The following is a 15,303-nucleotide window of genomic DNA, read 5'->3' on the forward strand; positions in this document are numbered from 1 at the left end:
GAAATTTACTTGGGACAATTTTATTTGTTGGTATCATATTCATTCTTGAAGTCAAAACAATATGATCAACCTTGTTACTTGTTAAACTTCACATTTTATGAATTGATTTCTAAATTTTCAAATTTATAAACTTATGTTATTACAAAAGTTATTAGATCGATTAATATTTCTTGGTAACATAGTGTACCGAAACACCATCGTTGAGTATTAGTTAGTGTGAAGAGAAACCAATAACAACTTTTGTTATTCAATATATAATTTATTCTATTTACATATAGTAAGTGTTATAATATTAAATAGTATAGTATTTGCTATAACAATGACTCAAAATATTAATCCAAAATATATTTGGACCTATTAAGATATCAATGCAAGCAAGATCAACTAAAATCCATTGTTAGGGTCTCAAATCCGACTTACGTTCATTACTTAAATGTCCAATACAGATAAAGTCCACGTGTCCCCTCTTAAATTGGCTTAGATTGGATCCCGTTACTAGTTAGATATGGTAATGAATACTTAGGAGTGCGTGACAAGCCCCCATTCCCATCCCTCACTCCTATTTAAAAAAAATGCCCCGTTCCTTTTCTGTCATTGCAAGTTCCTGTTTAATTACCCCTTAGGGAATGCAGATCTCCTCGAGTATCTACGAATATTCTTTGAAAACTTTTGAAAAAAATTAACATAAAAAAACATAATATAATAATCATAAAATAATCAATTCAATATAATTCAACACAATTTATAACATATTCATTATAAAAGATAATATTTTAAAAGAAGAAAACATAAAAACATATTCCAACATAATAACATAACATAATTTTTTGGGACGATATTGAGCGACGTATTGACAGACTTGAGAGGCAGAGAAAGTGAGTTAGAGAGAGAGATAATTGAGGCTGAGAATGAGTCTAGAAGAAAAATGAAGAATTTGAATTGGAGGTAGAAATTAGGGTTACTAAATTTAATAAATGGATTTATGTATATATAAATTAGGATAAATTAATAATTTTATATTCTCGTATATTTAACAGGTTCTATGCGGCGGGTATTTATGTCCAATCCCATTAGGGGTGACAAACGAGAAAGTCCGTCATCTGGTGGGCTGGCCCGCCCCGTCCCGCCCCGCCCCGCCCCACCTAGTAAGGCGGTCCTAAATTTCTCTCCCGCCCCGCCTAATGGTACGCTGGCGAGTTGGCGGGTTCTCTTTTTTTTTATAAACCATTAAATATTAAACAATATCATAAGTCTTGTTATTATTTATAGTTAGAAAATAGCCATAAATAAATTTATTTTCTTAATGAATGTTAATTTTGTCGTCAAATTCTATATTACCTTTAAAATTTTAGCGTAATTGAGTCTAATTTCTACATATTGAAATGAATTTACACGAAAAAATTAATATGTAAATCACATTATTATTACAAATTTATTTTTTTAATATAATTAGTGGTGCTTATTTGAACCATTAAATTTAGCTTCTAATGATATTAAAGTCAACCTATTTTATTATCTTGTGCCTTCAAAAAATTTACACAACTGACATAAAAATATAACAATTGAAAAAAAAAATCATTACAATGGATATATTCATTTTAACAAATATTCTTCTATCTAATACTATAAAAAAATACATTGGCCACTTTGAATTGCTACAGGTCAACTTTTATTCACAGTAGTAGAATGTCTAAATTGAGATATATTCATCAAACAAACAATCAATAAAATACTCATCCGTACTTTCTCATTTTGGGACATTTATATATAAAAGAAATTATACATAAAGAAAAAAAAGAAGAAAAGAAGAGTTGAAAACTTGAAATAGCAAGAGCGATAAAAATCACGATTCTTATAATTTTGTGTGGCCATCTATATATAGTAGACTAGACAAAATTATCATTATCTAACAAAAATAATTTGTATTTATTACACTCAACTTGAATAAGTAAGAAATTATCTTATTTTAATTTAGTCATTAATTCACATAATTTAAATTTAATTCAATATATATGATTTGATTTGATTTAATTATTAGTTGAAACAAATCAATTAGTTGATATAGTTAATTTATCGTAAAAACTTGTATTTAATGAGTTAAAAGAAATAAATCAAGAAACACTCTCAAAAGCATGTCACGTCAACTCCATCATTAAATATAAAAATTCGATTTTTATATAATAGAATATACAATAACTACTATAACTCACTAATGCTCTACTATATTATGATTGGATTGAAATTTAGGAATTTACTTAAATGTTAGGTATCCTTAATTATAAAGATAAAGATGGATTGTATTCAACACTCATAAAGAAATTAGTATGACTAACCAGTCTAACCTTATTATTACTTCTAATTTAAAGTTTGCATTTAACAACTTTCTAAATTTAAGGGTAAATATAAATCGAATAATATCTATAAATTTAATCTGATGAGTTGAATGTGAATCGAATTGAAATTATCATATTCAATCCTATGGATTGGTATGCAACTTTATCTTATCCAATATATTTAATTGGAAAAATTTTAAGTGTACTGAAAATACCGGTATTTTAATTATTTTAATCGTTGATTTTAATTAATATATATTATATATATTTTTTATAATTTAAATTAACGATTAAAACAATGACAACGAACACCAGTAATTTCGATACACTTAAAATTTTTTCTATTTAATTAAGTATAATTAACCAAAGCCTTAATGTTGCGGTGCACATGCCAGCCATGCCTACAGGCTACAACACTTTTCTTTTATTTTTTATTAGCTTTCTTATAAGTCGTTATTTTATTTACCAATCAAATCATTATTTAATTTCAAACTCCTTATCCATTTTGGGGTGGGTATCAAACTCAAATATATTAAACCGTTGATTATTTGTGAGTTGCTCATGCAATTATTACTTTTCCTACAATTATATACGGATTTGAGGAGCTGCACTATTTGTAACTACCAGAAGTGTAAGATTAATTTTTGAAAGAATTATTGAAATGATGTGCCACCTTTTCTATACAATGAGTCAATGACACTTCCATTGTAACTATCAATCACTTTAAATTAAACTATTGTAAATTAATAAATCATGAATCAAGCTAGGGTATTCTTATTTTTAGTTTTTTAAAAGAATATTCTCTTTATTTATTTATTTTTCACTAGTTTTGTTTGGGAATTTCATTATTATATATTGTTGTTGGTCCTTAGTGATTCTCTATTGTATTTCAAAATTAATGTTCAATAAATGAATTCTACATTTGGAGAAACAAAATAAAAGGGTCTATGATAAGTTCACTATTAAAAAATTCACACAATTAATTATAAATGTTATGTTTTACCAATAACCAAGAATGCCATCTTAGATACTAATGGTCTGTATAGATATATTTTAAAATAATAAGTAAATACTAGATTAAAAAAATAAACAATTATTGTGAAATGGAATAATAAGGATGAAATTATTTTAATATATTAATTATATTACTTGTTATAATAATATTACGTAATCTTTTTACGAACATCAATAGATGATACTGAAATTTAGATTTAGAATGGTATATATTAGTACTGCTCAAACCTTTTACTGTTGAACTTCATAGACTAAGGTCCAGTTAAAGAGTTTAAATAAGTTCTTTTGGAAAAAGAGTTTAAAGTATAAGGGCTTTTATTAATAACAACTTATAAATAAGTTATTTTGTGTTTGAATTTTTAGTTATTTTGTAGCGTTTAAATAAATAACTCAAAAAATACATTTTTTTTACATAAGAGAATGAATATTAAAATAACAATGATAACAAATACTTTCCAATATTGAATGTTAATTTTACATAACCTAATCACTAATATTGTGTATGATATGGTAGGTGAAAATAAAAAATAAATATAAAATGTGTGTCAATGTATATTTTGTTGCTGTTTTTTTATTTTACTCCTATTAGAACCCCTTCTCCTTTATTGAGGTCAAGAACTTGCTATAATTAACTATGAAAATAATAGCTTGCGGGCTGACCCGACCCATAGACCACCCGACCCGAACGGTCGGGTCCGAGCAACCCAACCACCGACCCGGACACGCGTCCTTGATAGCTCTCCACTACAGCTGTATGAGGAAGCTACTTCGAGGAAGGTCTGCTCTTGTGGGACCCACTTCTGACACAGTATATATGGGGAGGGTCCTACCCCTCCCCCAAGGTATGACACACATCACTTTACACCTTTTTCGCCTGCACACCTGACTGACTAGAGCGTCGGAGTGTCTTTGCAGGTGATACCCCCCTTCTCCGCACGAAGAGCTCGGAACGTCGGCTACTCTACCTCCAGTCCAGTAACTCGGAACCAGGCAACCCCCGTCTCACCAACTGAAGCTTCACTCCGACCCGTCCGGTATCCGAGCTACTGAACATTGGCGCCGTCTGTGGGGAAGCCTGAATGGACGTTGTATTGGGCCCTGGAGAACCAGGCCACGGGGCCGAGCACAGAGGAGAAGCCTCTGTGGCTTCCTCCCGGGAGCGCACGAGGTCCCCTCCACGACGAACCGAGCCGTCCTCCCAATCTCAAGAAAGACGCCCCTTTGGGGGAACAGGCAACAACAGCGCCAGGATAATTCAGGAACTGCGTCACAGGATGCAAAATCTGGAGCGCCAGCTGGCAAATCAGGAACATCGTCAACGAACTCCCGAATCAAGCTACTCCCGGTCTCCTTCGAGAAGTCACTCCCGGCGGACGCCGAGCCCACGATCTGAACCCGAGAGCGCCCGGGAGGAAGGACGCCCAAGAAGACGCCGCGACCCCATCATATACACCAGGCGTGAAAGGAGACGCGCCACAGAACGAGAACGGGAAGACGGGCGACGGGAAGACGGCGAGGGAAGACCAAGGAGAGCGCAGAGACCCGTGATAATGGCCGCAACCCCGTTTCATCGTTCCATCCTCGAGGTCCGGCTGCCAAAGCACTTTGACAAGCCGACGAACATGAGGTACGACGGAACACAAGACCCGTAAGAACACCTTATGGCCTTCGAGGCCAGAATGAACCTGGAAGGAGTGGGAGACGAGGTAAGGTGCCGCGCTTTCCCGGTCACTCTCGCGGGACCTGCAATACGGTGGTTTAATAGCCTCCCGCAGGGCTCGGTGGCCAGATTCTCGGATATTAGCCGCACTTTCCAAGCCCAATTTACTACCAGAATCGCAAAGGCAAAGCACCCAATCAATCTGCTCGGGGTAACGCAGAGGTCCGGCGAGCTGACCAGAAAATATCTAGACCGGTTCAACGACGAATGCTTGGAGATCGACGGGCTAACCGATTCGGTAGCTAGTCTGTGCCTGACGAATGGACTTCTGAATGAAGACTTCAGAAAGCATCTCACCACGAAGTCGGTGTGGACAATGCAGGAGATCCGAAGCGTAGCCAGGGAATATATCAATGATGAAGAAGTCAGTCAAGTCGTGGTTGCCAACAAGCGACAACCCTCCTACAATCAACCTAGGCAACACGGCGGCGGAGATAGACAAAAGGAGCACGCCAGAGACGGCGGTCCGGGCAAGTCGTCCAGACCGTTTTCCCGGGTCGGAAAGTTCACCAATTATACCCCCCTCTCCGTCCCCATCATAGAGGTTTATCAACAGATAGCCGAGAAGAGAATTTTGTCGAAGCCCCGACCTCTAAAGGACCAAACCGAAGGAAACAAGAGCCTCTAAAGGACCGAATTCTCCCATCTCATCAGGGAGTCGAGAAGATGAGATCGCGACCGCGAGGGAGAGGACAAGACCCGTGCGGTAAAGCGACGTCATGACCAGGACGACAACGAACAAGGCCTTACCATAGTGAACGTGGTAACAGTAAGAGATGCGCCCCCAAGGTCGAAGTCGGCACACAAGAAAGACGCCAAAGTCCTGGCGGTTTCCTCATCTTCCGCGCAAAGCCCCAAGAGGTCGAAGATGCCACCCATCTCATTCGGTCCGGACGACCAGTGGTTTGACGAGGTCGCGGAAAGCCCCCCATAGTCATCACGGCCAGAGTGGGAACCAGCCTCGTCAAGCGCATCCTCGTAGACACCGGGGCTGACTCGAATATCATGTTCCGCAATGTGTTCGATGCCTTGGGTCTGCGGGATGCCGATTTAAAGACCCACCAGCACGGTGTTGTAGGATTAGGTGACCACTTCATCAAGCCAGATGGGATAATCTCCCTTCCGATATCAGTAGGACTGGGACGGGGGCGAAGATCGGTAATGGCTGAGTTCGTGGTTCTGCGAGACTCCACAGCCTACAACGTCATCCTAGGAAGGAAGACCATCAATGATCTCGGGGCAGTAATCAGTACAAAGATGTTGGTAATGAAGTTCGTCGCTGATGACGGATCCGTGGGATCCATAAAACGAGATTTGGAAATGGCAGTCGCTTGCGATAATGCCAGTCTCTCCTTAAGGAAGAAGTCCAAGGAAGCATCGGGAGTATTCTTTGCCGACCTAGACGCTAGAATCGAAGACAAACCCAGACCCGAGCCAGAAGGGAACCTAGAGAAATTCAAAGTCGGTGACACAGAGGAGAAGTTCACCTTCGTGAATAGAAACCTCCCACACGACCTGAAGGAACCTCTAATGGAAATGATCAGGGCTAACGGTAACCTGTTTGCTTGGACGCCAGCCGACAAGCCAGGGATAGACCCCCAACTCATGTCACACCACTTGGCCGTCAAGGCGGAAGCCAAACCGGTGGCTCAGAGAAGAAGGAAAATGTCACAAGAAAGAGCAGAGGAGGTGGCCAGGTAGACGGCCAGCCTCCTCGAAGCGGGATTTATTCGAGAACTCGACTACTCGACATGGCTGTCGAATGTAGTTCTAGTGAAAAAGCACAATGAAAAATGGAGGATGTGTGTAGATTACTCCGATCTCAACAAAGCATACCCCAAGGACTGCCACCCCCTACCCAACATTGATGCACTCGTCGACGCAGCGGCAGGATATCGGTACCTCAGCTTTATGGATGCTTATTCTGGCTATAATCAGATACCGATGCACCGGCCTGACGAAGAGAAAACAGCGTTCATAACGCCGGGAGGGACATATTGCTACAAGGTAATGCCGTTCGGCCTAAAGAACGCTGGGGCCACGTACCAAAGGTTAATGAACAAGATATTTAGTGACCTCATAGGCAAAACGGTGGAGGTGTATGTGGATGATATCCTTGCAAAGACCACCCGGCCTGAGGACCTCATAAGCGACCTGGAAAATGTGTTCGCTTCCCTCCGACAACACGGCATGAGGCTCAACCCACTCAAGTGTGCCTTTGCCATGGAAGCAGGAAAGTTCCTAGGGTTTATGATAACCCAAAGAGGGGTGGAGGCCAACCCTAAAAAGTGTCAAGCAATACTCCAAATGAAGAGCCCGGGCTGTGTCAAGGATGTTCAGAGGTTATCAGGAAGGCTCACCGCCCTATCCCGTTTCCTCGAAGCGTCGGCTGTTAGGGCTCTACCATTTTTCAACCTTATGAAAAAGGGGATAACGTTTGAATGGACCCCGGCGTGTGAGGAAGCATTCAAGCATTTCAAAGAGATCCTCGCAACACCATCCGTTCTCGGGAAGCCCAAGGTCGGAGAACCTCCCGTTTCCCGGCTGTTAGGGCTCTACCATTTTTCAACCTTATGAAAAAGGGGATAACGTTTGAATGGACCCCGGCGTGTGAGGAAGCATTCAAGCATTTCAAAGAGATCCTCGCAACACCATCCGTTCTCGGGAAGCCCGGGAAGCCCCTTGCACTCCTATGTAGATTACGACAATACTTCCAAGGTCACCAGGTAGTCGTGAGGACAGACCAAAGAATCCGCCAGATACTCCAAAAACCCCAAAAACCCGGAAGAATGATGACTTGGACCATTGAGCTGTCCCAGTATGACTTGCAATATGAGCCCAGGCATGTGATTAAGGCACAGGCCATGGCCGACTTCTTGGTAGAAGTAACAGAGGACCCCGCCGAGACAACGAGCATACGGTGGAGGCTCCATGTAGATGGGGCCTCCAACCAGACGTTCGGAGGTGCCTGGATCATCTTGGAGGGTCCCGCTGGAGTCATATATGAACAGTCGATCAAGTTCGAGTTCCCGGTATCAAACAATCAAGCAGAGTATGAGGCCCTTCTGGGCGGCTTAATTTTAGCGCGGGAAGTTGGCGTTACCAGGCTAGAAGTATGCAGCGATTCACAGGTCGTCACTTCACAAGTCAACGGGACCTACCAGGCTAGAGACTCCTTGTTACAGAAGTATCTGGAGAAGGTCAAAGAGTTGAGCAAACAATTCGAGGAGGTCGTGATCCAACACGTTCCGAGAGAAAGGAACATACGGGCGAACCTCCTGTCCAAGTTAGCGAGCACAAAACCGGGGGCGGGCAACCGGTCTCTGATCCAGAGCTTGGTAAAGGAACCAGCAGTCACCCTCCACTTGATGAAGATAAACCCCTCCTGGATGGACCCGATAACCGATTTCTTAGAAAGCGGCAAGCTCCCTGACGACGAGAAGGCGGCCAAAGCGTTGAGAAGGGAGGCGGCCAAATACGTGACCATACAAGGGCAGTTGTTTTGAAAGGGACTCAGTCAACCTTTGTTGAAGTGCCTACACCCCGACCAAACGGACTATGTGCTTAGAGACGTCCATGAGGGGTGCTGCGGGCATCACATCGGGGGCAAAGCCGTAGCAAGAAAGCTCATCAGAGCCGGTTAGTACTGGCCATCAATGATGAGGGACTCCAAAGAATTCGTAAGGAAATGCATCAAGTGCCAGGAGAACGCTAATTTTCATAAAGCGCCGGCTTCCGAGCTAAATCTGCTGACGTCTTCCCGACCTTTCTCACAGTGGGGAGTCGACCTCTTGGGCCCCTTCCCGGTTGGTCCAGGGCAAGTCAAGTACCTCATAGTTGCTATTGACTACTACACCAAGTGGATAGAGGCTGAACCACTAGCCAGTATATCCTCATCCAATTGTCGAAAACACCACCTGTCCTCAGGAAGCCCAAGGTCGGAGAACCACTCTACCTCTACTTAGCCATAACGGATGAAGCGATGGCAGCGGTTTTGGTGCGAGAGGAAGGAAAGGTTCAGCAACCAATTTACTTCATGAGCAAAGCACTGCAAGGAGCAGAATTGAGATACATCAAACTAGAAAAGTTGGCACTTGCACTCCTAACCTCTTCCTGTAGATTACGACAATACTTCCAAGGTCACCAGGTAGTCGTGAGGACAGACCAAAGAATCCGCCAGATACTCCAAAAACCCGACCTATCGGGAAGAATGATGACTTGGACCATTGAGCTGTCCCAGTATGACTTGCAATATGAGCCCAGGCATGTGATTAAGGCACAGGCCATGGCCGACTTCTTGGTAGAAGTAACAGAGGACCCCGCCGAGACAACGAGCATACGGTGGAGGCTCCATGTAGATGGGGCCTCCAACCAGACGTTCGGAGGTGCCTGGATCATCTTGGAGGGTCCCGCTGGAGTCATATATGAACAGTCGATCAAGTTCGAGTTCCCGGTATCAAACAATCAAGCAGAGTATGAGGCCCTTCTGGGCGGCTTAATTTTAGCGCGGGAAGTTGGCGTTACCAGGCTAGAAGTATGCAGCGATTCACAGGTCGTCACTTCACAAGTCAACGGGACCTACCAGGCTAGAGACTCCTTGTTACAGAAGTATCTGGAGAAGGTCAAAGAGTTGAGCAAACAATTCGAGGAGGTCGTGATCCAACACGTTCCGAGAGAAAGGAACATACGGGCGAACCTCCTGTCCAAGTTAGCGAGCACAAAACCGGGGGCGGGCAACCGGTCTCTGATCCAGAGCTTGGTAAAGGAACCAGCAGTCACCCTCCACTTGATGAAGATAAACCCCTCCTGGATGGACCCGATAACCGATTTCTTAGAAAGCGGCAAGCTCCCTGACGACGAGAAGGCGGCCAAAGCGTTGAGAAGGGAGGCGGCCAAATACGTGACCATACAAGGGCAGTTGTTTTGAAAGGGACTCAGTCAACCTTTGTTGAAGTGCCTACACCCCGACCAAACGGACTATGTGCTTAGAGACGTCCATGAGGGGTGCTGCGGGCATCACATCGGGGGCAAAGCCGTAGCAAGAAAGCTCATCAGAGCCGGTTAGTACTGGCCATCAATGATGAGGGACTCCAAAGAATTCGTAAGGAAATGCATCAAGTGCCAGGAGAACGCTAATTTTCATAAAGCGCCGGCTTCCGAGCTAAATCTGCTGACGTCTTCCCGACCTTTCTCACAGTGGGGAGTCGACCTCTTGGGCCCCTTCCCGGTTGGTCCAGGGCAAGTCAAGTACCTCATAGTTGCTATTGACTACTACACCAAGTGGATAGAGGCTGAACCACTAGCCAGTATATCCTCATCCAATTGTCGAAAGTTTATGTGGAGACAGGTGATAACTCGATTCGGCATCCCACAAGTCGTTATCTCTGATAACGGGATGCAGTTCACTGACAAGAAGTTCGTAGAGTTCCTTGCCGGTTTGGGCGTAAAGCAAAAGTTCTCATCTGTAGAGCATCCCCAGACAAACGGCCAAGTTGAGGCCGCAAACAAGGTCATCCTGATAGGTCTCAAGAAGCGGCTTGATAATAAAAAGGGAGCATGGGCTGACGAACTCGCCTCAGTTCTCTGGTCGTACTGAACAACCGAGCAATCGTCCACAGGAGAAACCCCTTTCCGCCTGACATATCGTGAGTAAGGGTCGATCCCACGAGGATTGATGGATTAAGCAACAGTAGTGTTTGATAGGCTTAGTTAGATAAACAAAAAATAGTGTTTGAATATTCAAAGAGCATTAATTAATAAATTTAGATGTTTGAAGACAAGCAGGTGAATAAGTTAGGTGTAAAATATTGAGAAAGCAGTTAAGGTTTCAGAGTTATCTATTTTTCCGGATTAACTTTTCTTACTAACTATTTTAATTATGTAGGATTTAATTTATGGAAAACTATATGTGACTAGACCCTAATTCCTTAGACCTTTCTAGTCTCCTCTAAAATTTATCAACTGCCAATTCCTTGGTCAGTTAATTCCAATTAGAAGCTGCATGATCAAATTCCAGTTTATATGCCACAAAAACTCTAATTACCCAAAAATAAAAGGATTATATGTCACGTATTCTGTTAAATCCAGATAATTAAAATTTATGAGAATATGTTTTCAAGCTGTTGTTCAAGTAAAGAGCTTTTCCAAGTTTTACAAGAACTCAAATAGAAAGAGGGTCATACTTCCGTTCCACCCAAATTCCTAAGATGAAGAGCGAAAATAATTCTTAAATTGTAAATCCATACATTAATTAAAATAGAAAAAGCAATAAAATCAATCCATACAAATAGACAGGGCTCCTAACCTTAACAATGGAGGATTAGTTGCTCATGGTTCAGAGTAGAAAACTATGATTACGGAATGTAAATTTGTATAGAATTGAAAGTCTGGAATCGAATAATGTTGAGGTGGTATCCCCCTATTTATACTAATCCTAATTAATTTAAAATCTATCTTTAAAACTAAAATAATATATTTTCCTATTTTTAAAATTTGAATTTAAATTAGAATTAATTATAGCAATCAGCAAATCTTTAATTGATGAATGGGGACCACTTGGCTTCACTAGGATCCACGCCTAACTTGGGCTTGGAAGCATGAATTGGAGTTTAGTTGAGTAAAGCTGCACCTAAATTAGGCTTTAGTATGCCTAACTTGGGCTTTAGTGCGCCTAACTTGAAGTGGGCAGGACCAATCTCGCGTATTGTTGTTGTGTCTTGCACCTAACTTGAGAAATCTCAAGTTAGGCGCAGCCTTGGCAGCAAGTTCGAAGAAGAAGTATGGACTATTATATATTGTTAGAAAGTTCTGAAAGTTAGCTTTCCAACGCCACTAGAATCACGTCCATTGGACCTCTGTAGCTCGAGTTATTTAGGTTTGAGTGCAGAGAGGTCAAGGTTGACAGCATCATTCGCCTTCATCTCTTCTTCTGCAGAAACTCCATCAAATCCAGCTGAATGCTACCTAAAATAAACAGAATTGCACAAGATTCAAAGTAGCATCCATATTGGCTAAAAGATAATTAATTCTTTATTAAACTCAACAATTTAGATGCAAATTCACTAGGAAAAGATAGGAAAGATGCTCACGCATCACAACACCAAACTTGAACTGTTGCTTGACCTCAAGCAACCAGAACTAATATAAGCTTATGATGTGAATTTGCATGAGAATGAGAGTTAGATTAAGCTCATGTCTCTTCTTATAGTGGGGTTTACAACTGCAATCCTGAATAGTTTTGGCATCTCACTTTATCCTTTGAAGTTCAGAATGATTGGCATCCATAGGAACTCAGAATTCAGATAGTGTTATTGATTCTCCTAGTTCAGTATGTTGATTCTTGAACACAGCTACTTTATGAGTCTTGACCGTGACCCTAAGCATTTTATTTTTCAGTATTACCACCGGATACATAAATGCCACAGACACATAACTGGGTGAACCTTTTCAGATTGTGACTCAGCTTTGCTAGAGTCCCCAGTTAGAGGTGCCCAGAGTTCTTAAGCACACTCGTTTTGCTTTGGACTACGAATTTAACCGCTCAGTCTCAAGCTTTTTACTTGACATCTTCACGCCACAAGCACATGGTTAAGGACGGCTTGATTTAGCCGCTTAGGCCAGGATTTTATTCCTTTGGGCTCTCCTATCCATTAATGCTCAAAGCCTTGGATCCTTTTTACCCTTTGCCTTTTAGTTTAAAGGGTTATTGGCTTTTTCTGCTTGCTTTTTTTCTTTTTTTCTTTCTTTTTCTTTATTTTATATATTATTTTTATATATTTTTTTTCGCAAGCTTCGTATTTTTCACTGCTTTTTCTTGCTTCAAAAATCAATTTTATGATTTTTCAGATTATCAATAATATTTCTCTTTTTTCATCATTCTTTCAAGAGCCAACAATTTTAACATTCATAAACTTCACTATAAAAAATATGCACTGTTCAAGCATTCATTTAGAAAACAAAAAGTATTGCCACCACATCTAAGTAAATAAGACTACTCTTAAAATTAACTCAATTTCTCATGCAATATATCACTTCTGTATTTTTTATTTGAATTCAAGCTCAGTGAGTAATACGTGAGACATCTTTTAAGGCAATTAAGAGAAAACTAAACTAGACCTAGGATTCTAACTAATAAAGGATCATGCAACAAACAAAGCAAAATAGCAGAAAACCGGAACATAATATAGAAAAAGAGGGGAGGAATAAAAAATGAAAAGAACTCAACCACCTTAGTTATCCTAGCGGTCGTTTTATTCTTCAGGTTGTGCTCCTCAGTAAAGATGATTCGCCTCCCTTTTGGTGCCATAGAAATAAACAGAAAACCCGTGAGCGAAGCGTCAACACCAAACTTAAAGATTTGCTTGTCCTAAAGCAAGGAAGAACTGAAAATAGAAAGAGATAAATATTACGATGAAAGCAAAAGAAAAGGATAAAAGAACAAGAGAGAATTAGGATTGGGAGAGGGAGAAAGAAAGTTAAAACTAGGCAGCGAACTAGCGTAGTTGTGCGGCGCAGGCGACGCGTACGCGTACGGCACGCGTATGCGTGGGTCGCGAAATTTACTTAATGACGCGTAAGCGTCAGGCACGCGTCCGCGTGCCCTGGATTTTGTGCGATTCGCGCGAAGCCAACCGCGCGCATGCACAACCCTCTGTTCATTTTTATTTTTCACGCACACCCATCTGACGCGTACGCGTCATCGACGCTTGCGCGTCGGGTGCTCTCCCTCTTTTTTATTTTGTTATTTTATTTTTTTATTTTTTTCTGAAGTGTTTGGTTCCTATGATAAAATAGCTGCATGATCAGAGAAACAGTAAAAACTTAGTGAAAATCAAATAAGGAAGAAAATCACTACTACGAAAACTAACTAAGGATACGAAATTATCGGGCTGCCTCCCGACAAGCGCTTCTTTAACATCACTAGCTTGACACTTGATTATTGAAGTTTCTTCCTCTTCTTCCAGTTGGTTAAAAGAAATGTCTTTAAGGGGGAAGAGGTGAAGATTAGTGCCCCCTGATATGAAGTCCTCCTAACAAGCTTTCTTTTTGTTGTGATTAGCTTGATTCACCTTGCTTGTTGGGGGTAGAGGTTGGATTGCTTTTTGTTGACCTTTTCTTCTTCATGGATATTTTCTTCTATTTCTTGGTCACAATCCCTTTTTCAGTGCTTTCCTTGGTTATCTTCACTTCTTTGATTTCAACATGTGGGTGTTGTGTGATGGCTAGAGTGTACCCTTCATCAAGAACTTCTTGAATTGGTGGTTCAATAAACTCACCCTCTATGTCACTCTCTGCTTCATTGGGGTGTAGATTCCCATAATTATTTTCATCTCTTACAACCTCCTTTGTTTGTGCATCTTCCTCCTTTGTTGGTGCATCTTCCTCCTTTATTTTTGTATTTTCCTCTTCTTCCATGTGTGAGGAAGAAAAGTTCTCTAATTCACTGGAGTATGAACTCCTTTGATTGATTTCCTCACTTTCTCTATAGGATCTTGTATTATATCTCTTGGAAAGGAATTTGCTTGCTCCTCTTCTTGTGACTTGATAATCGACTACACATGTTTCTCTACATTTTTTGACACTCGTCTTTATATCATGTAAGAATTCTTTCATGAGAAGCTCAAGATATGATGGTATTTGAGATGAATAAGGAGGAGGTGATGGTTCTTGATAACAATAAGAAGGAGGTGATGATTCTTGATAAGAGTAAAAAGAGGATGGTTCTTGGTAAGAATAGGTAGATGGTGGCTCTTGATATGGGTAGAAAAATAATGGTTCTTGGTATGTATATGGAGATAGTGGTTCTTGATATGAATAGGGAGGTGGTGACTCTTGATAGTTGGAACATGGAGCACTGAAGTTTCTTTGGTTTTGACCTTGCCAACCAAAATTTGGGTAGTTTCCCCATTCATAATGATATGAATCACTACTCGGGTGTGAGTAGTAACCCATATGATCTCTCTCCATTATTTTTCTTTAGCACAAAACACCAAAAAGGATTAAATGCACCATATGGTAAACAGGAAATCAAAGAAGAAAGAACAGAATTCTAAAAATTAAAATAAGAAAAATTAAAATAAAACTAACTAGGAAACACCAAACTTAATTTCAGAAATTAAGAAAAATATTAATGCTATTTATTTGTTTATATATTTTTTTTCTTAAATTTTTTTTTTTGAAATTAAAAACAGAAATAAAATAAAACTAATAAAATATAAAAAAAATTTAATAATGAAC

The sequence above is a fragment of the Arachis ipaensis genome, chromosome B01 (genome assembly GCF_000816755.2).
Source record: "Arachis ipaensis cultivar K30076 chromosome B01, Araip1.1, whole genome shotgun sequence".
In the NCBI taxonomy this organism is placed as follows: Eukaryota; Viridiplantae; Streptophyta; class Magnoliopsida; order Fabales; family Fabaceae; genus Arachis; species Arachis ipaensis.